The sequence below is a fragment of the Sciurus vulgaris genome (genome assembly GCF_902686455.1).
Source record: "Sciurus vulgaris genome assembly, chromosome: 5".
NCBI classification, from domain to species: Eukaryota; Metazoa; Chordata; class Mammalia; order Rodentia; family Sciuridae; genus Sciurus; species Sciurus vulgaris.
Window position 1 is genome coordinate 433186 of NC_136465.1, and position 26852 is coordinate 460037.

Genomic DNA, 26852 nt, shown 5'->3' on the forward strand with positions numbered 1-26852 from the left:
CGAGGATTGATGTGAGGAGGCACCTGCTCAATGAGGAGACATGCATGCATGAGGGTGGCCTGGGGCTGTGGGCAGATCCTTCTCTAGCCACAGAGAGGTGTGTGTAAGTGGGAAACGCAGAGTCCTGTCATGTGCAGCTGGGGAGTGACGAAGTTGTCGCGCAGCCGAGGCCGCCTGAGGTGTGGGCTGGCCTTGTGCGCCTGGGTCTGGTGGTGTGCCGAGTGGAGCCACCAGGTGTGAGGATGTGACTGAGTGCCCAGCCTCACAGCTGAGCTTTCCTAATGGCAGGCCGGCCTTCCCTGCGATTTCAGGGCTTCCCTGTGGAATCTGGAGGCCGTGGCTGCACTGTTGTGTGCAGGGGGGAAGGTCTGCACCCGTGGAGCTGAGCTGTAGTGCAGCCTCTTCCCTGTTGTCTTCCGGGTACCACAACTGAAGCACCCACATCCTGGGGTGCTCCCAGGAGCACAAGGACCTAAGCACCAGCAGGCCCCGCTCATCTGAGTGTACCCCCATCCTGGGGTGCTCCTGGGAGCACAGGACAACAGCACCAGCAGGCCTTGCTCCTCTGAGTGTACCCACATCCTGGGGTGCTCCCGGGAGCACAAAGACCTAAGCACCAGCAGGCCCCGCTCCTCTGAGTGTACCCACATCCTGGGATGCTCCCAGGAGCACAAAGACCTAAGCACCAGCAGGCCCTGCTCATCTGAGTGTACTCACATCCTGGGGTGCTCCCGGGAGCACAGGGCCACAGCACCAGCAGGCCCTGCTCCTCTGGAACGTGTTTGAGAGCAAGGTTGTGGCATTTACTCCTCCCGGTGCTGGTGAGCAAAGCAGACGATCTGTTGAAGCTTCCTATAAAGAAGTGTTCTACTTGACTTGTGGAAGGGAATTGGGGATCATGCATAATATGTTGTTATTTCTTACTCCAGAAAGGAGTTGATGAAAAATGTCCAAACTTCACAGAGACGCTTGTTGCCATGGCTGCCTGAGGTCTTCCTCCAGTCTCCTTTCTCTGTCCCCTGTCTCACTCGTGGCAGCTTTAAGCATTCTTGTGCAGGGTTCGGACCTGACAGGCTCGGAAGGTGGCGCTGGCCTCCGGCTGTTGCACCGTATGCAGGAACACGTTGCTCTTTTGCTGAAACCTCAGGAGTTCGTGAAGGACTTTGGAGGGGAGGGGTTGTAAGGCAGGTCTTTTTTTTTTTTCCCCCCCTCTTACTGTTTTCTCTTCTGATTCAGCAAAAATAAGCCAGCTCTCAGTAAATGCCCTGCATCTGGCATGGACAGTTACATGTTTCTTGGTTGGAACGCTGGGTCATTTAAGCCTCAAAGGAACCTGTTAAAGAGGATATTGGGCCTCGTGTAACCCTTTGACAGACCTGGTTGAAGAGGTTCCATCCAGCCGTCTGCAGGGTGGCCCACAGGATAGGAGGCCTGTGATGGTGGCAGAGCCCCCCTTGGTACGTGCTTCCATGCAGGCTGTTGGGTGGCAGAAAGCGGGGCGGGGGGAGCTGTGCCCGCCTCAAGCTGCCAGGGTGTTCAGAAAAATCTTTGTGTTGTTCAGCCTGTTTGCTTCTGTTGTATGATCTGGGAAGGGTCACTGGCAGCACAGGATACTGTCCCTCATTGGGAGGTGGTCAGAAGTTCAGGGTGGTCACAGTGGATGCATGCCGGAGTCCACTGCTGGCTGCCCATCCACCCCGCCCCTTCTCTTGCCCTCAGGTTGTCCAGTGACTTGCCTTTGTCCCAGGATGGGTGTTCCCTGGTGGCTAGAACCCATCCAGGGCTGTGGACCCTCCTCCCTTGCAACCCATTCACTCCGCACTGGTAGACTAGGTAGGGAAGTGGATGCAGCATGTGCTCCCTTAGTAGGCTTGGTACATGCTGGTTCAGTTTTCATATGTGAAGACACAGGTGACACGGCAAGGAGGATTATGGGTGGCCGATGGAGCTCTGTGTTTGGTACCCACTCTCGCCTCTCCACCACCTGCTTGTCCTGCCCACTGCCCCTGGCCATGGCCCTGCTGGTTGAGTCTCTGCCTTATGCTGGAGGTGGGTGATGAGCTGGTGGCTCTGCCTGTGTCTTCCACCAGCTTTTCTCACAGACGAGGCACTGCTGGTAGGCGGGAGATCCCTGGCTCAGACACGCCTTCTTCAGTAGCAGAACGTCCTGGCACACCACAGCACGGGTGGCTCACACTCACTTCCTGTTTGCCTGTGGACCCAACTCAGTTCCAGCTGGACTCACTGGAGTCCCCTCAGCTCCCCTGATGTCTGGCCCCTGCTGGGAATCCCGCCTTAGGTGCCCTGACGCTGAGGCAGCAGCTGTAGACATGTAGGAACCAGGAGCTTGAGAGATGCCACCTGTGCCCCTTGTGCTTCCTGGAGCTGGGTGCTCCTGCTGTAGAGGACAAGCACCAGGTACCAGCTCAGTCCTGGCACAGGGCAGATTCCCCATCCTGTGGGAACAGGCTTCTCCCAGTCCCCCCAGCAGGGAGGAGCTGCTAATGCTGTCCCTGACCCCAAAAGCCCCACAGGGTCCCCTGCAGAGTCCCTCCGCAGCTCAGTGCTGTTGAATGGGCCCTGGACCTGAGGGTGCCACGGTCTGCAGCTTGGGCACGGTGGAATCAGGCAGCTTTGTTGGAACGTGGCTGTGGAGGGTGGTGCTCTGTAGGAAACCACCCACACTACTGCCATTCCCACTGTGGGAGGCTGGGGGGCTTTCCCTGGCACGGCAGGCTATGCAGCAGGGTCTCTGGCCCCCTGACTGAAGGCCTGCAGGACAGAGGTCACATGCACCTGCAGACAGAGCCAAGTGTCCTCTGCAGGCCCATCCCCTCCCACAGAGAACCATAAGCTGGGGCTCGACTGGGGTGAAGTTGTTCTTAGTTTGTAGGGTCTGTGATGATGTTGCTGCTCTCATTTTGCATGTTGCTAATTTGGGTCTTCTATTTCCTTCCCTTTTCAGTCTGAGGTTAACTGGTTTTACTGATTTTTACTCAATGAGCCATATTTTGGTTTCACTGATTTTCATTGTTGTTATATTCTCTCTTTCACTGACGTCTCTTCTGGTCTTCATTACTTACTTTCTTCTACTCATTTTGATTTTAATTTGTTCTTCATTTTTATTTTTTTCGAAGGTCAAAACTGAAGTCACTGAACAGACTTCTTTTTCAGTACAGCATTAGGTGTTCATTTAGCTTTCCCAGGGATTTCTGCCTTGCTTGCTGCCAGATCTTGGTGTATGTCCATAAACGTTCTTGAGAGGTGTGGGCTGCCTGGGAGCCGTGCTGTCCTCTTGAGGTTTGCTGCTGGATCCTGCTGGGCCTTCTCCCTGCCTGTGCTGCCCTGGTCCTCTCGCTCTCTTTCCAGTGCTGGAGCATCCCAGTGACTGTCGTGACCCAGCCTCTTCCACTGTCAGTGGCCCTACTGACTTTGCTTTACTGATCATGTGTTCTTGCTTTCCAGCTGTGTTTGGGATTTACTTTTTTTTTTTTTTTAAACAAATCTCCCTCTTGTGTGCATTTAAGAAGGGAGACATAAGCTAATGGATGTCCCCATTTCCCTCCCTCCCTCTGATCTGTCTCCAGTTTTTCATGGAAAGATCCAGTTTATTTTTTTCTCACACCAGAGCAATGTGTTTTGGAGTCAGGGAAATGCTTGCTGCACATGCTCCGTAGGGTCTAGCTCCATTTCCTCTGATGCTGTGATTCCCAATAGGAGCAGTTTTGCCCCTAGGGACACCTGGTCAAGCCTGGAGTCATTTTGGCCAGTAGCAAGCTGCTGCTGGTCAGGGATGCTGCAGACAGCCTGGTGCCCGGGATGCCCCACAACAAGAAGTTATCTGGATCAAAATGTCAAAGAGGCGAGGCTGAGAATCCTTGTTCTGTCTTTCTGACCTAACCTGTCATGCTTAGCTGCCTCTTGAATCTAAATAAGAATGGCAAGCAGAGAGCGTGGGCTTGGACAGAACTTGGTGCAGCGTGAGGGGTCTCCAGGGAGCTCAGGGGACATGAGTGGTGGCAGGTTTGCCTGCAGACTCATTTAAATTGATGAAAATGGACGACATTTGACGTTGAGGTGTAATGGTGAAGTGTCTTTGAAATGACAGCGTATTCCAGGGTTAGCTTGCCCTCGGTGTAAGGTGCCCTCCGGCTGCCTCAGGACCTGCCCGTCCCTACCACAACTGCAGCCCTCCCGCGGAATTCTGCAGCATTGCCATTTCTGTGGTGTCTCCATAAGCAGGGTCGGCTGTATCTTGATCTTGTCTCGTTTACAGCAAGAGAAGTCACAGAAGGGACTCACTTTTCAGTGCATTTCAGTTATACACAGTCCTTGGTTCGTTCTGACAGAATCACACATGCACGGAACCGGATTCCACTCCTTTCCCTGCCGTCCTCCCTCCTTGTGCTCCTTCCTCAGCTGATCTTTCCTTCTTTCTTTTCTAATCAGAGCTCTGCAGTCACACACAGGAGCTGGGTTCATCCTGACCAACTCACACGCATGGAAATGGGCTCAGTTCACGACCCCGCTTTCCTTCCCATGCCCTTGCCCTCTCGCCTTCTTCCTCTAAGCTACCGACTTCCTTTGCTCGTCTGTTAACTTGATTTTGATTGGATCTTTGTTATCCTATCCTTTCCTCCCCCTTTGCTTGATTTCACTCTAGCTTCTGCATATGAGAGAAAACATTCAACCTTTGAGTTTCTGAGTTTGGCTGATTTCACTTAGGAGGCTATTCTCCATTTTCATCCATTTACCAGCAAGTTCCATGACTTCATTCTTTTTTGTGGCTGAGTAGAACCCCATTTTGTTTATATAAATATATACATATGTGTGTGTGCATATGTGTATATATATACACACACACACACGTATATAAACATATATCAACACACATGCATTTATAAACATTTATAATATATAAGTATTATGAATTCATTTATATGTATGTATACGTATATCAATATCATGATTTCTTAGTCCATTCATTTTTATGGGTTGGTTCCATTGTTGAGCTGTTGTGAATTGTGTTACTATAAACATTGAGGTGACTATTGGTATAGGATGCCAATTTTAGATCTTTTGGGAAAATACCAGAATGGGATAGCTGGGTCATGTGGTGGCTCCATTCCTAGTTTTCTGAGGAATCTCCATACTGCTTTCCAGAGCAGTTGTAGTAATTGGTGGCCCCACCACCTGTCCCCACAACCTCACCAGCATTTATTGTGGTTCATATTCTTGATAACTGCTATTTAATTGGAGTGAGATGAAATTGTAGTTATAGTGTAGTTTTGATTTGCATTTCCCTGATTGCTAGAGACATTGAACACTTTTTTCATATATTTGTTGGCCATTTGTGATTCTTCTTTTGAGAAGTTTCTGTCTGATTGCTCTGGCTAATGTTTTGAGGAATATATTGAATAGGTGGGATGAGAGTGGACAGCGTTGTCTTGTTCCTGAATTTAGAGGAATGCTCTTAGTTTTCTCCATTCAGTGTAATATTGGCTTTTGGTCTGTCATAAATGGCCTTTATGTTGTTGAGGTAAGTTCCTTAGATCCCTATCTTCTCTATTGTTTTTAACATGAATAGGTATTGCATTTGATCAGACCTCAGCAGATGCAGATCTGTTGAGATGATCATGTGATTCTGTTTGGGTGTCGCATCACATTTATTGATCTGTGCATGTTGAACCAACCTTGCATCCCTGGAATTAAATCCTCTTGATCTTGGTGTATCATCTTTTTAAAGTGTTTTTTTTTTTTTTTTAATTTTAATTTATTTTTACGTAAACAAATGGGATACGTGTGGTTTCTGTTTGTACATGGAGTAACAGCACACTATTTGCTAATCATACATTTACATAGGGTAATGGTGTTTGATTCATTCTGTTATTTTTCCTCCCCCCCATTAAAGTGTTTTTGAATGTCATTTGCTAATATTTTATTAAGGAGTTTTGCATCTAGTTCATTAGAGATATTGGTCTGTAATTTTCTTTCCTTGGTGCGTCTTTGTCTGGTTTTGGTATGAGGTTATACTGGATTCATAGAAAGTATTTGGGAGTGTTACCCTCCTTTCAATTTTGTGGAATAATTTGAGAAAGACTGGTGTTAGTTCTTCTGTAAAGTTCTGGTAGAAGTCAGCTGAGAATTCATCAAGTTCCTGGGCTTATCCTTTTTGGAAGACTTTTTATTAGTGTTTCAATTTCATTAATTGGTCTGTTTAGCTTTTCTATATCTTTCTGCTTCAATTTGGGCAAGTCATATGATCTAGAAATTAGTTGATATGTTCCAAACTTTCCAGTCTGACTATGAATTTGCAAAATAGGTTCTAATAATCTTTTGGATTTCAGAAGGGTCTGTGGTGATAACTCCTTTTTCATCTCTGATATTGCTGATTTAGGTCTTCATAGCCTTTCTTTTGGTTAGTTTGACTAAGGGTTTGTCAATCTTATGTATCTTTTTCAAAGACCCATTTTTTTTTGTATTGATCTTTCCTCTGTTTGTGAGCTTATTCTTATTCTCAGTGTCTGATTTTAGCTATGATCTTAATTATTTCCTGTATTCTGCTTGTTTGGGGGTTAGTTTGTTATTCTTTTTCTAAGGCCTTGAAATGGAGCATAAGCTTATTTATTTGGGAATTCTCTAATTTTTTAATATAGGCACTCAGTGCTATACAATTTCCTCTTAGAACTGCTTTCATAGTGTCCCAGAGATTTTTATATGATGTATCTTTGTTCTTGTTAATTTCTAAGAATTTCTTGATTTCTATTTTCATTTATTTTTTGATCCAGTCTTCATTTATGAAAGTATTGTTAAGTATACATGTGTTTATATAGCTTCTATTATTAGATTATATATTATATATAGCTTTCTATTGATTTCTAGCTTCAGTGCATTATAATCTGATAGGATACATGGGATTATATAAAATATTTTGTAAATGCTAAGATTTGCTTTTTGGCCTAGAATATTATCTGTTTTGGAAAAAGTTCCATGTACAACTGAGAAGAAGTAAATTCAGATATTTTAGGGCTGAATATTCTGTAGATGTCCATTAGGTACATTTGATTATAGTGTTTTTAGGTTGGAAATATCTTCATTGATTTCATGTTTTGATGACCCGTCTACTGGTGATAAGGCTGTGTTGAAATCATCCAGTTTATTATGTTGGGGTCCATTTGGTATTTAATGTCATGGAGTATTTTTTCCATGTAATTGGATGCGTTGACATTTTTGGCATTAATGTTTATGATTATTTTATCTTCTTGTTGGATTGTTCCTTTGTTAGTATGTAGTGGACTTCTTTGTCTTTTTTGATTAATTTTTGCTTGAAATCTGCTTTGTCAGATATGAGATAGCTACTCCTGCTTGTTTTCATGGGTCATATGCTTGGGATATTTTTTGCCATTCTTTTACCTTCAGTTTATGAATGTCTTTGCCATTGAGTCCTTTGTAACCAGCACATAGTTGGATCTTTTTTTTTTTAATCCATTCTGCTAATCTGTATCTTTTAATTGGAGAGTTGAGACCATCAGCATTCAGCATTTGTATGATATGTGTTTGTGGTTTCCTGCCATTTTGGTATTTTGCTATATTTTACCTTGTTTTGTTTCTCACTTAGTGGATTATTATACTATTGAACTTCCTCTGTTTGTGAGCTTTTGGAATTGTTATTTAGTTCCTCTGTGTGCAGTTTATCTTTGAGTATTCTTGGTAGTGCTGGTTTGGTACTCATGAAATTTTTTAGTTTAATCTTACTGTGGAAAGCTTTTATTTCCCCTTCAAATTTCAAACTGAGATTTGCTGGGTGTAGTATCCTTGGCTGGTAGTTGTTTTCTTTTAGGGCTTGGAATATCCCATTGAAGGACCTCCTTGATTTTAGGGTCTGAGATGAGCACTTTTGGTTTGCTTCTAAATGTGCTTTGATGTTTCTCTCTTACGGATTTTAATAATCTTTCCTTATTTTCTATGTCAGGCATTTTGATTATGATATGTCTCAGCAAGCTTCTCATTCAAGTGGGTCTATTTGGGGTCCTGTAAGTGTTCTGTATGTGGATGTCTATCTCATTTCTAGTATGGGGGCAGCTTTCTGTAACTATCTCATTGAAAATGTTTTTTGTATCTTTTGTTTGTTTCTCTATGTTCTTTTCTATTTCAATGATTCTCAGGTTTGATCTTTTAAAGTTGTTACAGAGTTCTTATAGATTCTGATCATGTTCTATGATTTTTTCCATTTATTGCCTTTTTTGTACTCAAGATCATATAACCTGTCTTTAATGCCTGAAGTTCTATTTTTAAGGGTGAGGTTCTGTTTTCTACAAAATATAATCTGTCAGTGATATCTTCAAGTGAGTTTTTAATTTGATTGATTCTGTCTTTCATTTCTAGGAGTTCTGCTTAATTTCTTTTCGCTATTTCTATTTCTTTATCAAGGAAATTATTATCTTCTGTAATTGCACTCTTAATTTCTTCTTTAGATCTTCTTTCAGTTCATTGAACATTTTAATAATCAATTTTTTATAATCTTTCTCTGGGTTTTCATCCACCTCACTACCAGTGGGATCCTTTGCTGTGGGATTGTGAATTTTGGGGGGAGATTTGTTTGCCTGTATTTTCATGTTTTCGGAGCTCTTGGACTTGCTCATCAATTGAGGTAGACCCTTCTACCTCTTTCTTTGTGTGTGTCCTTGTGTGTGTGTGATTAACTTACTTGTCCTGGGACTTCTCTCTGTTGTTTATGTCTGTGTAGATGTCAAGGGTTGAGACCTGAGTTCCCTCTCTGAGTGTTTCTCCTTGGGTCCTTGTTGGTGGTTTTGGGACTTTGTCTCCCTCCCTTCTTTATTGCTGAGTCACATTTTCCTAATCCATTAATCTATTGATGGACATCTGGGCTGATTCCATAATTTGGCTATTGTGAATTCACAGAAAGGATTCTTAGCATTAGTTCCAGGTCTAGCCTCAATCATTCTGAATGTCAAAATCTAATTAATTTTGTAAAAGAAAATTCTCTTTCTTTAAGGCAACTCTGAATAGACCTGTGTTGCTCAGATATGAGGATCAAGAAGGAAGAAAAATTAAATAGGACCCATTTATCATCTTGAATGTTTAAATAGAATACAGCCACATACCAGGAAAGGTGTGCATCAAAACAGCGTCTTTCCTTTTCCTGGGGTGAAGAATCTTTGAAATTTACTTAGGTTTTGGAATGCTGTCTGATTTCTTAAAATGTGTTGTGACTTTGACAAACCTAACTTTTCTTCTTTATTAAGCCCATGTCCAATTGTCTTTGCTGTTCTCTGGCTAAGCCAGGAGCTGCCCATAGTGCCTTATCCCCCTCTCCCTTACCAGTAGGACCTTGAGAGCAGAATGTCACCTGTCACACCCACAGAGAATCCAGTCTCTGATGTTTCATGAGAAGGCAGGGGCAGAATGTGTAAAAATAGTCAATATTTGTGTGGTGGCTGGAAACCTGGGTTTTGATTGAGGTTCTTCAGTATGGGGGCAGGTTTGTCCCTCCCCTATCCTTCTACCACCTGTATAATGTGATGGGCTTTGCCTGTGAACCAGACCTTCTAGATCTTGGGCTTCCAGTATGGGAAGATGAGGATCTTCACTTTTGAAATCAAGCAATTCCAGCTCCTTTACTTCAGCAAGTTAGGAAGTAAATTTGCACTTAAAAATAAAGATTAAAAATTATTTAGGGCTGGGATTGTGGCTCAGTGGTGGAGCACTTGCCTAGCATGCATGAGGTACTGGGTTTGATCCTCAGCACCACATACAAAACTAAATAAAATAAAGTTTAAAAATTTAAAAAATAATTCTTTATAGAAGTACCTTCTTCTGAGCTAACCCAGAACTTGTAGAATTATGAAATCTATAATTATAAATTCTTTTGAATTATTTATCATTTTCTCTGAAAACTGTCTTATGAAAAAGTGAGCACAAAGAAAATGAAAACAGCATTCAGAGCCGGCCCCTGGTGGAAGACAGGCCGATCTGCTCCTCTTAGTTTTCTGTGCCCTTGTTTGTCTATATTTTCACAATTTACATGAACAAAATGAGATGCATCTGTCTGTGACATTAGACGTCTTCATAGATCCATGCAGTGCACATGGCAATGCTTTCTGTGCATGAGACATTCAGACAGGTGATCGCGCAGACAGACCCCTGCTGTGGACAATGTCTTCCGCCTCTCTGGTGAAAATGCCTGGAAGGATCATCTAGATTTGGCACCTAATCATCTCCTTAGAAAAAATATCTAGGCTTAAAATGTTTCAAAAATATGAAGATTTTAGAGCTTATCAGTGATGTCTGCATGTGGTTTCCAGGAGACAGCACCTGATGGTGCTCCTGCCAAGACTCACAGGCGGCATCTCTGTGTTCTCTGCAGTTCTGGGTCTGCGAGGTGACTTGCAGCTGTTGCTCTGATTGCCTGGCTCTTGTGTTGGGCCTCTTTGTTCTTTCCAGTGCACAAGTTGCATGGTTGGGTCTTTTACTCATTCCAGTATTAGTGAGATTTTTTTGTTTCTCAGATTGACACTTGAGTTCAGCTTTATCATGTTTTATACACAAGAAGTAAGTTCTGCACAATCTGTGATTCTGCTCCTTGATCTCTGACTTTGAGGCTGGGTTTTTGAAAGTTCTCTTTTGGGGGGGAAAAAAAAGGCCCAAACACAAAACCCCTGTTTTTATTTAATTTTTGCATTCCTATCTTCAGTCCTGTATTTACTCTGAGTAGACGTAGGACTCTCCTTGCTTCTGTTGCAGGCTCTACTGAGAGATGGCTGCCAAAGGTCGGGCATGGCCATCACTGTGCCCAAGGATGTTAATTGGGTACTTTCATTGTACTTCTTTCTGTTGCTTTTTTGGTAAACATTCATGTTGCAGCTTTGTCCCCCTTTTCAAAGTCCTGCCGAGTGGGGACTTCTAGTGACATGGCCATGTGGGGAGCCTAGTCAGTAATTTGGGAGGGGCCACATGTTCCAGCAAGAGGGCGCACGGTGGCATCCTCCTGTGCTGACAGCAAGTCTGCCGGGTTCCTGTGAGGCTGGTGCAGGTGCCTGCAGGGCGGGTTGGGAAGCTGTGATGTTGCCAAGGTGTTCCTGGCCTCTTGGTGAAGGGCAGAGCAGAGCCAAGTGAGCCCTTCTGTGCCTGCAGTGGAGAGCTCGTCACCACGCGTCCTATCTTAAATGGTCCAAGCATGTGCTTCACAGTTTGCAGGTCAGAAGGTCGGCCTGGGTCTTGCAGGGCTGAGATCAAGGTGTCAAAGGGCCCAGCTCTTCCGGGCGTCTCTGCTTAGGTCAGCCTTGTGTCTCTCCCTCTTCCCTAGGGCCCCACTGCCTTGGCTGTGGCCCCTCCCTACCTGCAGAGCCAGCAGCCCGGAGGGCTTTCTGTCACTCACCTGTCTTTAAGCACACACTAGACGGGGTTCACCAGCTACCCAGGCCATTGTCCACCTCCGAACCTCAATCATAGCTGCCGAGTCTCCACCATAGGAAGTCAGATCCACAGTTCTGGGGACTAGGGTGCATGTGTCCTGGGGTTATTACTCTGCTGCCACAGGTTTTTCATGTAAATCCCTATTGAGCTTTCATCTGTGGAGATTTTATTTCCACCATGGATTTGGATGAAATTCATACATTTCCTGAAAAAATAGTTGCAAAGTAAAATTTTTTTCTAGATTTCATAACAGTAGGTAGGATATGCCTCTTTGCCATTTTCACAACAGTGAATCACTCCATTGCTCCTCCTGGGAGGAGGCTGGTACAGATGCAGACTGGCCTGCTGCCAGGGTGCTGTGTCCAGCAGGCTCCTCCTGTAGTTTTTAGACTCAGCTCTTTCTGGGCCGGGTGCCACTGTTGTTTCAGTTTGTGACTTTAAGTGCAGACGGTGAGAAGTTAAGGTTGCTGGACCTGCAGGCCAGCGCTGACGGGGCCCTGGTACCCTGAGCCGCTGTGGGCTGTGGCTGGTCCTTCTGGCTGTTCTCTTGGTGCCGTGAGCTCGTGATCTGGAACGTGTTTGCTAATGGAATGAATGATTTTTTTAAACTAAAAACTTTTAGTTTAAACAATTTTTGGTTTAAAAACATAAATCTCATTGCTTTGTTCCATTTACCTATATTTTAAATTGTGTTTCTTTAGAGTACTAAGAACTTGTTGCCTTAAAAAAAGTCTGTCTTTACCATATCGATGTAAAAGAGGAAGACCACCCGAATGCACAGTGCCAGGCCAGCGCCCCAGGCCAGCATCCTCCTGCAGCAGGGCTCAGGGTGCGGACCAGGCCTTTTAATCTGTAGTTTCTTCCCAATTTTGTGCTACTTCATTGTTTAATGAACATTTTAATCCTTCAAGAAGAAGGCTTCCTGAACTCAGGCGTGGGTCACCTGGTATGTCTGTGTGTCTGCTAATGTCAGTTAATCCTGGTAGGGATGAACTGGGTGGTGATGGAGTGGTGGGGTGTGGCTGGAGGAGGTGGCATTGGGGCGTGGCTTCGCGTATATATATATACACATATTTGTATCTGGTGAGTGGAGTCTCTCTCCGCTTCTTTCTGCCACACTCCTCCGCCATGCTCCTGTCTCACCCGGAGCCCTGAGGAATGGAGCTGGCTGTGTGTGGACTGAGACCTATGAAACCGTGAGCCCTCAAATGAACCCTTCCTCCTCTGCCCTTGTGCTGGTCAGGCCCTTTAGTCACAGCAGCTAAAAAGCTGACTTAAATAACCTGCTTGTATTCGCATAGTGCTGCTTTTCCGTCAGCCAGCCTCTGCATTCAGACACTCCCTGAAGGAATTGGAAACCCAAACCCAGCTGGGCGCCACCAGGCCAGGCGTCTGTGTCATCTGCATTTTCATGGGATACACCCAGCTCGCCCCCTTCTCCCATCCCTGTTAAGCAGGTGGCCCATGTTGGCACCTTAATGTTCTGTCGCGTGGACTTCTCTGCGGCCTGAGGCCTGGGGGGCATTTCTGGCCAGGCTGGTGAAGTGGAGCAGCAACCCTGCTCACAGATATGGCCTGAGGTTTTCAGGTGGGTGCGTATTCAGTTCTCCTGGGTTTCAAGGCTGTTGCTCTTGTTCTTGTGGAGAGGGCTCTTGCTGTCATACCCGCTGGCGGGCACACCGGGGATCCTGAAGGCCGCCCCCTCGCCTCCTGATCTGCTGGAGTTACGGCTTTCTCCATGCCAGGGTGGGCGGCCAGGCTCCTGAGCCCTGGAGGGTGACGAAGCCACAGGACCTTTTGCTGAGTTCCACATCCACACCTCTGACTCTGATGCTGCTCTGCCCCAAGGCTCATGCCTGACCTTCCTGAAGGTCTCCTTGGCTCCCTGCATGTGCCTGGCTCACTGGGGTTTCTTTATCACTCGAATCTGTGAAACACGGACCTGTTCTCCTGGCTTGAGGCTGACTTGGGTCCCAGACATTTTCCTTTGAGGCCCTTGTTCTTTGAAGGGTGAATTGGTCTCTACTTACTGAACAAAGCGGACGCCAGGTGAAGGAGCATCTGTACTGCAGAGAGGCAGCAGTTCCACAGTTCCACGTGTTGTTCCAATGGACTTTTGTTCTGGTCCTTATTTGGACATACCTGCCCAACAGATCTTATGGGGGAAAGTCCCGGAGTGCGGCAGGAGGCCCAGGGGCAGCCGTGCTGACCAGCACGCCCAGTGAGCCCTCCTCCCAGCAGTCGGTGGTGCTTGCTTGGGCGTGGTGACCCTGTGGGCTTTCCTTCCTGTGGAACAGACAACCGCAGCCTGTGCTGCTGTCCCCTCGTTCCCAGGACCTTCAATGTTCCCTGTGCTGCTTCTCAGTACTGACGTCCTGGGATGAGTGTTTCACTCAGTGTCTTCGTTGCTGTGACCTAACAAGAACAATTTTAGAGGAGGGGGGTTTATTTAAGGCTCACAGTTTCAGAGGCCTCAGTTCATGGTCTGCTGACTCCACTGCCCTGTGCCCGAGGTGAGGCAGAGCCTCCAGGTGGGGGTGTGGGGGGTGAAGTAGCTGGGGCCATGGCAGCGGGAAGCAGAGGGAGCATTCCTTTTCAGGGACAAAATATAAACCCAAAGGCACTCCCAGGGCCCCATCTCTCTAGCCATGCCTCACCTGCCTACAGCTGCCACCATTGGTCCCTACCAGTGGATTAAGGCACTGATTAGGTTCAGACTCATAACCCAATCATTTCTCCTCTAAACTTCCTTGCACTGTTTCACAGTGAGCTTTCGTGGACATCTGATATCTAGACCATAACAGATAGGAACCATGAGTTAGCAGCCCTGCTCAGTGTTCACAGACTGTGTGCTTGGCGTGGGGTGTGCTTTGGTCATAGACGCCAAAGTGATTCTGGGTAGGGGGAGGGAGTTGACTGGACAGATGTTGGCACTGTTTTGCTTTCATGAAGCCGATGCAGAAGTGGAGAAAGCCAGGCCTCTTCCTCAGACTAGGCTTGGGTGTGATGTGGACAAGGAATCATCCCAGGGCCCTGTGGAGGGCCCTTCACCAGTAGCCTCAAGGTGGGTACCAGGTGGAAGCATCTCTCCCTGCTGGTGGTGAGGGAGTCCTTCAAGTGCTGAGAAGGGCCTGACTCCTGCACCTAGGTCGGTGCCAACACTGGGTGGTTGCAGTTGCGGAGCCAGCTGGCGGGTGAGCCAGGCCGCCTACATCGCGGAGGTGCCCGCCCAGCCAGCAGGCCAAGGACAGACGTCATAACTGAGCGACCCCGCCTGACCCCTGCACCTCGCTCGGTGCCATCACTGGGTGGTCGAGTCACAGAGCGAGCTGGTGGGCGAGTCAGGCTGCTTGCATCGCGGAGGTAGCAGGCAGGCACCCAACCTGCCTGCCTTGCAGAGCTGGGTGGTGGTAGCCAACCTGCCCAACCACCAGGCCAAAGACAGACACCATCACTGAACAACCCCGCCCAACCACCACCTGAGGTTTGTCGCCATCACGGAGTTAGCCAGAGGCTTCTTCATAGGCTGGTGCAGCATTTTGATTTACTCCTGAGGGTGTGGCCATCATCATTGGAAGGGCAACTCCCTTCCTGAGACGCCTGCAGGAGGTAGAGACCTTTGACAAGACCCAGAAGCCAAGAAGAGGAGGTACTGAGAGACTTGGGACCAACTCAGAGCCACCGGGGAATATACCCCACCTGAAGGCCACTGCCCCAAGAAGGCCAGCTTCCTAATGGAGCACTGCATTATCAATTCCTCCAGGACTTCAGGCTACTGAAGGCTAAGAGGTGAGTTATTGGAAATCTACAGAGACAATATTAGTCAATAGAGGAAATCTGCAATATCCCAGAGTTTCACTACTAGAGGGGTAGATACCTGACCAATATGAGAAAACAAGGGAAGAAAATGTACCACACAAACCTAGATGGTATAGCAAGAAAATACAATGACAGCACGGCAGAAGAAGTGTCAGAAAGGGAGTTCAGAATGTACATAATCAAAATGATCAGGGAAGCAAACGAGGAGATGAAAGAGCAAATGCAGGCATTGAAGGAGGAGATGAAAGAGCAAATGCAGGCATTGAATGATCGCACCAATCGACAGTTAAAAGAGAAAATACAGGAAGCAAAAATCATTTCAATAAAGAGTTAGAGATACTGAAAAAAAAACAAACAGAAATCCTTGAAATGAAGGAAATAATAACCAAGTTAAAAACTCCATAGAAAGCATAACCAATACGATAGAACACCTGGAAGACAGAACCTCAGATATCGAAGAGAAAATATTTAATCTTGAAAACAAAGTTGAACAAACAGAGAAGATGGTAAGAAATCATGAACAGAATCTTCAAGAACTATGGAATATCATGAAAAGGCCAAATTTAAGAATTATTCTTAATTAAGAATTTAAGGAAGGCTTAGAGAAACAAACCAAAGGAATGAACAATCTATTCAATGAAATAATATCAGAAAATTTCCCAAATCTGAAGAATGAAATGGAAAACCAGATACAAGAGGTTTATAGGACTCCAAATATACAAAATTACACAGACCCACACCAAGGCACATTATTATGAAAATACCTAACATACAAAATAAAGACAGAATTTTAAAGGCTGTGAGAGAAAAGAACCAAATTACATTCAGGGGGAAACCAATAAGAATATCAGCAGATTTTTCAATCCAGACCCTAAAAGCTAGAAGGGCCTGGAACAACATTCACCAAGCCCTGAAAGAAAATGGATGCCAACCAAGAATCTTATACCCAGCAAAACTTACCTTCAGATTTGATGACAAAATAAAATCCTTCCATGATAGATAAAAGCTAAAGGAATTTACAAAAACAAAGCCAGCATTACAGAATATTTTCAGCAAAATATTCCATGAGGAAGAGATGAAAAACAATGATGTAAATCAGCAAAGGGAGGAACTACCCTAAAGGAACAACCAACTAAAGGAGAAATCAAGTCGTGTCAAAAAAAAAAAAAAAATGAGCCAAATGACTGGGAATACAAATCATATCTCAATAATAACCCTGAATGTTAATGGCCTAAATTCCTCAATCAAAAGACATAGACTGGCAGATTGGATTAAAAAGAAAGATCCAACAATATGCTGCCTGCAAGAGACTCATCTCATAGAAAGAGACACCCATAGACTAAAGGTGAAAGGATGGGAAAAAACATACCATGCACACAGACACAGCAAAAAAGCTGGAGTATCCATCCTCATTTCAGATAATGTGGACTTCAAGCTGAAGTTAGTCAGAAGGGATAAAGAAGGACATTACATACTGCTTAAGGGAAGCATAAATCAGCAAGACATAACAATCATAAACATCTATGCCCCGAACATTGGCTCATCCATGTACATCAAACAAATCCTTCTCAATGCCAGAAATCAAAGACCATAACACAATAATAATAGGTGATTTTAACACACCTCTCTCACTACTGGACAGATCCTCCAAACAAAAATTGAACAAAGAAACCATGGATCTCAAAAACACAATCAATAATTTAGACTTAACCAACATTTATAGAATATACCATCCAACCAAGAGCAAATACACCTTCTTCTCAGCAGCACATGGATCCTTCTCTAAAATAGACCATATTTTATGCCACAAAGCTACTGTTAGCAAATACAAGAAGATAGAGATACTATCTTGTATTCTATCAGATCATAATGGATTGAAATTAGAAATACATGACAGAATAAAAAACAGAAACTTCTCCAATACCTGGAGATTAAATAATATGCTATTATATGATGAATGGATAACAGAAGAAAGACATCAGGAGCGAAATTAAAAAATTCTTAGAGGTAAGTGAGAACAAAGAAACAACATATCAAAATCTCTGGGACACTATGAAAGCAGTTCTTAGAGGAATATTTATTTCAGGGAGCACATTCAATAAAAGAAGAAAAAATTAACAAATAAACAACCTAACACTGCAGCTCAAAGCCCTAGAAAAAGAAGAACAGAACAGCACCAAAAGTAGTAGAAGACAGGAAATAGTTAAAATCAGAGCTGAAATCAACAAAACTGAAACAAAAGAAACAAATGAAAAAATTGACAAAATAAATAGTTGGTTCTTTGAAAAAATAAACAAAATTGATAAACCCTGAGCCACACTAACAAAGAAAAGAGGGAGAAAACTCAAATTACTAAAATTCAGAATGAACAAGGAAATATCACAACAGACACGAGTGAAATACAAAACATAATTAGAAGCTATTTTGAAAATCTATATTCCAACAAAACCAAAAACCTCGAAGACATCAGCAGGTTTCTAGAGACATATGAATTACCTAAACTGAACGAGGAGGACATACACAACTTAAATAAATCAATTTCAAGCAATGAAATAGAAGAGGTCATCAAAAGCCTACCAAAAAAGAAAAGTCCGGGACCAGATGGATTCTCAGCCGAGTTCTACAAAACCTTTAAAGAAGAGCTCATTCTAATACTTCTCAAAGTATTCCATAAAATAGAAGAGGACGGAACCCTCCCAGACTCATTCTATGAAGCCAATATCACACTGATACCTAAACCAGACAGAGACACATCGAGGAAAGAAAACTTCAGACCAATATCCCTAATACAATGCAAAAATTCTTAATGAAATTTTAGCAAATTGCATACAAAAACATATTAAAAAGATAGTGCACATGATCAAGTGGGTTTTATCCCAGGGATGCAAGGTTGGTTCCACATCTGGAAATCAATAAATGTAATTCACCATATCAACAGACTTAAAGTTAAGAATCACATGATTATTTCAATAGATGCAGAAAAAGCATTTGATAAAATACAACACCCCTTCATGCTCAAAACACTAGAAAAAATAGGGATAGTGGGAACATTCCTTAACATTGTAAAGGCCATCTATGCTAAGCCCATGGCCAATATCATTCTAAATGGTGAAAAACTGAAAGCATTCCCCCTAAAAACTGGAACAAGTCAGGGATGCCCTCTTTTATCACTTCTATTCAACATTGTCCTCAAAACTCTAGCCAGAGCAATTAGACAGAACAAGGAAATTAAAGGGATACGGATAGGAAAAGAAGAACTCAAACTATTACTATTTGCTGATGACATAATTCCATATTTAGAGGATGCAAACACCTCCTCCAGAAAACTTCTAGACCTCATCAATGAATTCAGCAAAATAGCAGGCTATAAAATCAACACGCATAAATCTAAAGCATTTTTATACTGAAAGGGAAATGAGGAAAACAACTACATTTGCAATAGCCTCAAAAAAGTAAAATACTTGGGCATCAATCTAACCAAAGAGGTAAAAGATCATCTACAATGAAAACTACAGAACATTGAAGAAAGAAATTGAGGAAGACCTTAGAAGATGGAAAGATCCTCCATGTTCTTGGATAGGCAGAATTAATATTGTCAAAATGGCCATACTACCAAAAGTGCTATACAGATTCAATGCAATTCCAATTTAAAATCCCAATGGTGTACCTTACAGAAATAGAGCAAGCAATTATGAAATTCATCTGGAAGAATAAGAAACCCAGAATAGCTAAAGCAATCCTTAGCAGGAAGAGTGAAACAGGGGGTATTGCAATACCAGAACTTCAACTATACTACAAAGCAATAGTAACAAAAACAGCATGGTACTGGCACCAAAATAGACAGGTAGATCAATGGTACAGAATAGAGGACACGGACACAAACCCAAATAAATACAATTTTCTCATACTAGACAAAGGTGCCAAAAAAATGCAATGGAGAAAAGATAGCCTCTTCAACAAATGGTGCTGGGAAAACTGGAAATCCATATGCAACAGAATGAAACTAAACCCCTATCTCTCACCCTGCACAAAACTCAACTCACAATGGATCAAGGACCTTGAAATCAGACCAGAGACCCTGCATCTTATAGAAGAAAAAGTAGGTCCAAATCTTCACCTTGTTGGCTTAGGATCAGACTTCCTTAACAGGACTCCCATAGCACAAGAAATAAAAGCAAGAATCAACAACTGGGATAGATTCAAACTAAATAGTTTTCTCTCAGCAAAGGAAACTATCAGCAATGTGAAGAGAGAACCTACAGAGTGGGAGAAAATCTTTGCCAATCATACTTCAGATAGAGCACTAATCTCCAGAATATATAAAGAACTCAGAAAACTCTACACCAAGAATACAAATAACCCAATCAACAAATGGGCTAAGGAAATGAACAGACACTTCACAGAAGAAGATGTATAAGCAATCAACAAACATATGAAAAAATGTTCACCATCTTTAGTAATAAGAGAAATGCAAATCAAAACTACCGTAAGATTCCATCTCACCCCAATTAGAATGGCGATTATCAAGAACACAAGCAACAATAGGTGTTGGTGAGGATGTGGGGAAAAAGGTACACTCATACATTGCTGGTGGGGCTGCAAATTAGTGCAGCCACTCTGGAAAGCAGTGTGGAGATTCCTTAGAAAACTTGGAATGGACCCACCATTTGACCCAGCTATCCCACTCCTCGGCCTATACCCAAAGGACTTAAAGTCAGCATACTACAGAGATACAGCCACATCAATGTTCATAGCGGCTCAATTCACAATAGCTAGATTGTGGAACCAACCTAGATGCCCCTCAATTGATGAATGGATAAAGAAAGTGTGGCATATATATACAATGGAATATTACTCAGCTATAAAGAATAATAAAATTATGGAATTTGCAGGCAAATGGATGAAATTGGGGAATATCATGCTAAGTGAGATAAGCCAATCTCAAAAAGCCAAAAGGCAAATGATCTCACTGATAAGTGGATGATGACACATAATGGGAGGTGGGAGGGTGGTAAGAATGGAGGAAGGAGGGACTGTATAGAGGGAAAAGAGTGGTGGGAGGGGTGGGGGGGAAGAGAAAAATAACAGAATGAATAAAAAACTATCACCCTAGGTAAATGTATGATTACACAAATGGTATGCCTCTACTTCATGTACAAACAGAGAAACGAGATGTATCCCATTTGTTTACAATAAAAATGAATTAAAAATAATGACTGAGAGGACTGGCAGCAGCGTGTAGTTCCAAGATGGAGGGGCAGTCTTGTGAGCCCCCAGATCTGCATCCCTTCTGTGTTAGTCTTCTCGGACTCCAGAGCAGAAGCCTGATGTTTAAGAAGGCACGTTTACTCTCCTAGTCCTGGAAGTGGGAGGGCCAAGGTCAAGGTGTGGGGGAGCTGGTGTCTCTGAGGTCTCTTTATATCCTTTCCCTGCATTCTGGAAGGATTCTCCTGGACTTACCCTGGGTCATCAGGACGAGTTCTGTGGAGAGATGGAGTAAGACTGGGAAGTCTTAGGGCACAACTAAAAGCATGTGGGGGAAGGAAGTTGCTCAGGGCTCGTGGGCAGGGCCCTGGGAGGGGAGGCTGCTGAGGTAACGGATGCTGCTCTGGCTAATGGGTGGATCCAACTTCTCATGCAGCTTTGACGTAGAAGTTTGAGGGCACAGTCTCTTCTGTCCTTGGCAATGGTCTCTGGGTGGTGAGGCTCCTGCCCAGGTGGTGAGGCTCCTGCCCAGGTGATTTGGTGATGTCCAGGAGGACCTCCCGGAACACATGCAGCAGCCAAGTCCCAACTCCAGGTCCTGTGTGACTGGCACTGGCTCCAGATCAAAACAGCGGGAGAGGTCCAGAGACATTGAAAGGAGTTTCCTTGAAAGGAGGGCCTCATCTTTCAAACCCTGTGAGAGTTTAAAGTGGGCCTCTTGCTCAGCTCTGATCATGACCAATGACATGTCCTGAGGTGTTTGGAGGCTGTTTGAAGTCCAGTGTGGACTAGGCCAGGGGAATCCAGTTCTCTGGCATCTGAGAAATTCTCTGTTCGGTTTCCTGAGTTGGGCTTTATAGAAACAGCATTAGCAGAAATGTACAGCACCTCAGTCCCATGGTTATAGAGGAGCAAATGGTCAATAGGCCTTGAGAACCATGAGGGAGACAGCAGGCAGCATCCTGGTGGTGGCTGGTCCTGGGCTGGTGGAGTGAGACGTCTCCTCTTGCTGCAGGCAAACATGGAGCTTCTCTTGGCTCTATCCTGGCCTGGGAAGGAGGATACTACAAGGGTCCTTCTGTGGAGGATACTACAAGGACTTCTGTGGGGTGGCAGGTCTGAGAGGTCCTGTAGGCCTGACCAGCAAGAAGTATCAGATTCATTTCCTCTGTAGCATTGAAGCCAGCCCCTGGAAGTAATGCAGGACCCCCAGTACACCCCTGGAAGGAGGCTCATGAGGTCTCCTCGGTGCTCCTTACTGACTCTGACAACTTCAAGAATGTGCAGAGAGGATCTTGGAAGGTGGATTGGACTTTGCCAGGGAGAGTCCTGGAAGACTGGTTAGACTTTGCCAGGGAGAGTCCTGGAAGACTGGTTGGACTTTGTCAGGGAGGTCCTGGAAGACTGGTTGGACTTTGCCAGGGAGGTCCTGGAAGACTGGTTAGACTTTGCCAGGGAGGGTCCTGGAAGACTGGTTGGACTTTTTCAGGAGGGTCCTGGAAGACTGGTTGGACTTTTCCAGGGAGGGTCCTGGAAGACTGGTTGGACTTTGCAGGAAGGTACTGGAAGGTGGGTTGGACTTTGCCAGGGAGGTCCTGGAAGACTGGTTAGACTTTGCCAGAGAGGGTCTTGGAAGACTGGTTGGACTTTTCCAGGGAGGGTCCTGGAAGACTGGTTGGACTTTGTCAGGAGGGTCCTGGAAGACTGGTTGGACTTTGTCAGGGAGGGTCCTGGAAGACTGGTTGGACTTTGTCAGCAGGGTCCTGGAAGACTGGTTGGACTTTGCCAGGGAGGGTCCTGGAAGACTGGTTGGACTTCGCAAGAGGGTACTGAAAGGTGGGTTGGACTTTGCCAGGGAGGTCCTGGAGGACTGGTTGGACTTTGCCAGGGAGGGTCCTGGAAGACTGGTTGGACTTTGCCAGGGAGAGTCCTGGAAGACTGGTTGGACTTTGTCAGGAGGGTCCTGGAAGACTGGTTGGACTTTGCCAGTGAGGGTCCTGGAAAACTGGTTGGACTTTGTCGGGGGATGGGGGGCGCTCTGGAAGACTTGTTGGACTTTACCAGGGAGGGTCCTGGAAGGCGGGTTGGTTTTCATCCACTTTCTGTTTTAGAGTTTTATTTGGTGCTGGCATGTAGGGAATTGTGTTTCCTGCTGCCAGTTTTGACCAAATCTATGAACTCAAACTCAGTGGGAATGTGGGAGGATGCAATACTTTTCAGAAAGTTTGTTTGAGAATTCTCCTTTCCATAGTCATATGGAGCATCTCTGTCACCACTCCCACTTTGGCACTGGGGGAATAGGATTGAGTTTTACGTGACTACTGGACCCATGGCTGCTGCTGGTCATGTGGACCCTGGAAGGCAGCTTTCCCTGCTGCCGCTCTGTCTGAGGCCTGTTGGATGCTCAGGAGGTGCTTGTGGAAGACACACTGAGTCCCTCTGATGTGGATGCTGTGGTGTGGGTGATGATGGAATTGAATGAAACTGTGGCTCCCACTCTGTCCTAATAGACTCAAACCTTTTCATTTTGTTCTTGCTATTACATTTTGTCTTCCCCTTCTTTGTTTCTTCCTGTTTTTCTGCTTCTCCCTTCCTTTCCTTTGTCCCTAACTGAAGTATAGACACCCTAAAGTTAAAACTTGCTGTTAGTTATACTTGATTTAAGATGAGGATATTTTTTAAATTTTTAAAATTTGTTCTGATTAGTTATACATGACAGTAGAATGCATTTATACATTTTGATATATCATACATAAATGGGTATACTTTCTCATTTTTCTGATTGTACATGTTATAGGATCACATCAGTCATGCAGTCATATATGTACATGAGGTAATAGTGTCTGTTTCACTCTACTGTCCTTCCTACCCCCAGACCCCTTCCCCTCTTTCACTCCCCCTTTACCTAATCTGGAGTAACTGTTCTTCCCTAGCACCACGCCCCATTGTGAATAAGCATCCACATATCAGAAAAAATATTCAGTCTTTGGTTTATTGGGATTGGTTTATTTTGCTTAGCATGATATTCTCCAACTCCATCTATTAGCCCATTATTGATATTAGCCCATTTATTGATTGGGTTATTTGGGGGGTTTCTTGGTGTTAAGTTTTTTGAATTCTTTATCTGTCCTGGAGATCAATGTTTTTTCTGAGGGGCACGTGATGAAGATTTTCTCTGATCTGTAGGCTCTCTCTTCACATTATTGATTGTTTCTTTTGCTGAAAAGAAGCTTTATGAGTTTGAACCCATCACAGTTATCGATTCTTGATTTTACTTCTTGCACTTTAGGGGTCTTGTTAAGGAAGTCAGGTCCCAGGCTGACAGGGTGAAGATTTGGACCTACTTTTTCTTCTAGTAGTAGCAGGGTCTCTGTTCTAGTGCCTAAGTCTTTGATCCATTTTGAGTTGAGTTTCATGCAGGGTGAGAGATAAAGGTTTAATTTCATTTTGTTACATGTGAATTTCCATTTTTCCCAGCACCATTTGTTAAATAGACTACCTTTTCTCTACTGAATGTTTTTGGTGCTTTTGTCTCGTATGAAGTAACTGTATATATGTGGGTTTGTCTCTGTGTCTTCTGTTATGTACCGTTGGGTTAGGGTTAGGATTTGGTGCCAATGCCATGCGTTTTGATTACTATAGCTCTGTAGTATAGTTTGAGGTCTGGTATTATGTGCTTCCTGCTTTACTTTTCTTGCTAAGAATTGCTTTGGCTATTCTGGGCCTCTTATTTTTCCAAATGAATTTCATGATTGCCTTTTCTAGTTCTATGAAGAATATTATTGGGATTTTAATTGGAATTGCATTAAATTTGTATAACACTTTTGGTAGTATGGTCATTTTGACACCATTAATTCTGCCTATCCAGGAGCATGGGAGGTCTTCTAGGGTCTTCTATACTTAGGATTGAATTTACCCTGTAGCATGTAGTGCTTTGTACACAGATTCAGTGTGCTGCACTTGGGTGAGCAATCTTTGTGACCAGGAAGGGGAGAGGCTTCTGACACAAGCTGGCTTCTCCCTAAGTGTGGTCAAACAGTGCAGCTGGTCTTTGGATGTAGATCAGGGCCCTGGAAGGCTCACCAGGACAAGCAGTGGAGGACTTTCCCTAGAGAGGAAGGGCCTTGTGCTGGCAGGCGACCGCCAGAAGCAGACGGAAGCAAGGTGACTATTCAGGGGGAATCTGAGGACTGCCCGCAGCTTCCCTGGGAAGGCGAGCTTTCCTGCTGCTATCAGTGCGTCCTAGACAGCCTGGTGCTGCCGTTAGCCGTCCGCGAGCAGAGGCTGCTCCTGGCAGTCAGGTCCACGAGGCTCAGCAGCGCCTTACACGTTATCTCGTTTGTCACGGAAGTGGGTCTGCCCACAGGGACGTGGGCCTCACTCCTGGTAGAATGGCTCTTACAGGATCATAAGACGAGTAGAGCAGGTGAGATGTGGGAAGAGGAGGTCAGTGCTCCCTTGGTGGGAGTGCGGGCGGACACCGTGTCAGGAGGACGGTGTGCACTTCTCAGAACTGCGGTCGGCAGTGCCGTGGACCCAGCAGTCCCGGGCTGGGAATGCTGTCGGCGTGTGGAGGAGACTGCTCTCCAAGCTCGGAGCAGCCCAGCAGTGAGTGTGCGGAGTCCTCCGCAGACGACGAGGAAGTGCCACAGGGCACAGGGGAGCCACCCAGCCCCCAGACGGAATCCTTCGTGCCCTGTGACTGTGAACGTGGGCGTCACTAGGTGCCTGGGCCTGTCACAGAGACACACGCGCACAGCCCTTGTGGAGGGGTCCAGCAAGCTGCCCCTCAGAGCAAGGGGACTCAGTCCCAGGGCTGGTGGGGGTGTGCCTCTCAGGACGCCAGCCTGAGCCACGAGATGCCGGGCCCTGGTGCTCTTCTGTGTGGTGCTGTGGTGACGGCCGAAGAGGAGAGCGTCTTCCCTGCAGACTCAGTGCCTGTGGTCAGGGGTGTCCAGGGTGCAGCCTGCCGTGGTGACGCTCTGAGACATGCTGGCCAGTGCAGTGCCAAGTGGTGGCAGAGGCGCGCGTAAGCTGCTGTGGGCCGCAGGAGACCAGCACGGAGTGCGGCAGGGCCCCGCCTTTCCTGAGGGTCATCTGCAGTCCTCGCCTCAGGGTCCACTGCCTGTTAGTCCTTCCGCCTCTCTGGCTTTCACCAGGCACCCTGGCTCCCTGGCCGATGTCTTCTCGTCTCCGCTCCTCCTTTCCTGGGCGTTGAAGCCCACGCTCGCCCCAGCCTGGTTGCCTGCAGCTCCGCCTCACCGGTGGCCAGGGGCAGCCCCTCTGTGGGGTGTGTGTGGCGGTGCTGCCTCTTCAGGGGCTCTGCCCGAGGTCCTCCCTCCTTCTGTGACTAGCGGTGTCAATGACCAGTGCCCAGACCATTTAATTCCTGGGGCCGAGCAGCCGTCCTGTTCCGTGCTGCCCTCCTCCTGGGAGGAGGGGGACTGTGCAGAGGGACGTCGATCATGCATCTCACCGTCCAGGGGGCGTTCACGTGCAAGGGCTTTACTAGCCCCCTTTTACTTAACAGGCATCAAATAACAACTTGGTTCCTGTCACTTCCAAAGATGGTCATTCGTCTTCAAAAATGTTCTAGTGGTAGATGGAAGCGCCTTTATTCTATTTCATTTATTCATTTTTATGTGGTGCTGAGGGTCACCCCAGCGCCCCACGTGCTCGGCGAGGGCTCTGCCGCTGAGCCACAGCCCAGCCTCATCAGTTCGCTTTTTAAACAGTATCATACACCTGTGGAACCAGGGCCTCTCAGGTGCCTGCCCATCGCAGTTGCCATCTGTCCTGATACTCGGGCTCCGTGTCTGGCCGCAGACCCTTCTCTGATGGAGCCCCGTCAAGGTCTCCAGTCCTTGGTGCCTGTCAGCCCATGAATGGCGCTTCAGGATCAGGGCTTCGTGAGAGGTGCACCATGCAGCTCACCACTGTGGGGCAGAGCCTCGGTCCTTGAAGGCCATGCTGCCCCGTGCCAGCCGACTTCCGTGCCAGCCCTTCAGTAGTGGTGTGGTGTATGCGAGACGATGGTCTCGGCGATGGGGCTTCTGAGTTAATTTCCCTGGCATGTGGTGTTTCCATCAATGTATGACCTAACTTTTTAAAAAAAAATTCAGCGAATTTTTTCCTCAAAGTATAGCTTTCAGCCTGTGTAATGTTCCACTACTTGGGTTTTCATGTGGGATTCCAATTAACAGTTTTTTTGCATCTTTTTTGTTGCTGATGATTGGCACTTCATTTTTTCTATTTTGAGTTCCCTTCTGCTTTCACTTTGTCTCTCTTAAAGCATCCTGGGGTGTTGCTGGGGTTTCCTCGGTTCTGTTCTTCACTGTTGAAGTGCGCTCTGTTTCCTCTTCTCTGAGGTGAGTCATGACTCTGACCAGGTG

General features: G+C 45.6%; 1 protein-coding gene and 1 long non-coding RNA gene across 2 annotated transcripts in view; both read left to right on the top strand.

Annotated features, from left to right (window-relative positions):
* The window catches only part of DLGAP2 (DLG associated protein 2), a 663652-nt gene that overhangs the window by 87145 nt on the left and 549655 nt on the right, over positions 1-26852 (top strand). The gene's annotated exons all lie outside the window — the stretch shown is intronic.
* Positions 21962-22484, top strand: LOC306662630. The gene is made up of 3 exons (XR_013764166.1): positions 21962-22019; positions 22120-22254; positions 22389-22484. It is a non-coding gene; the product is annotated as an uncharacterized lncRNA (long non-coding RNA).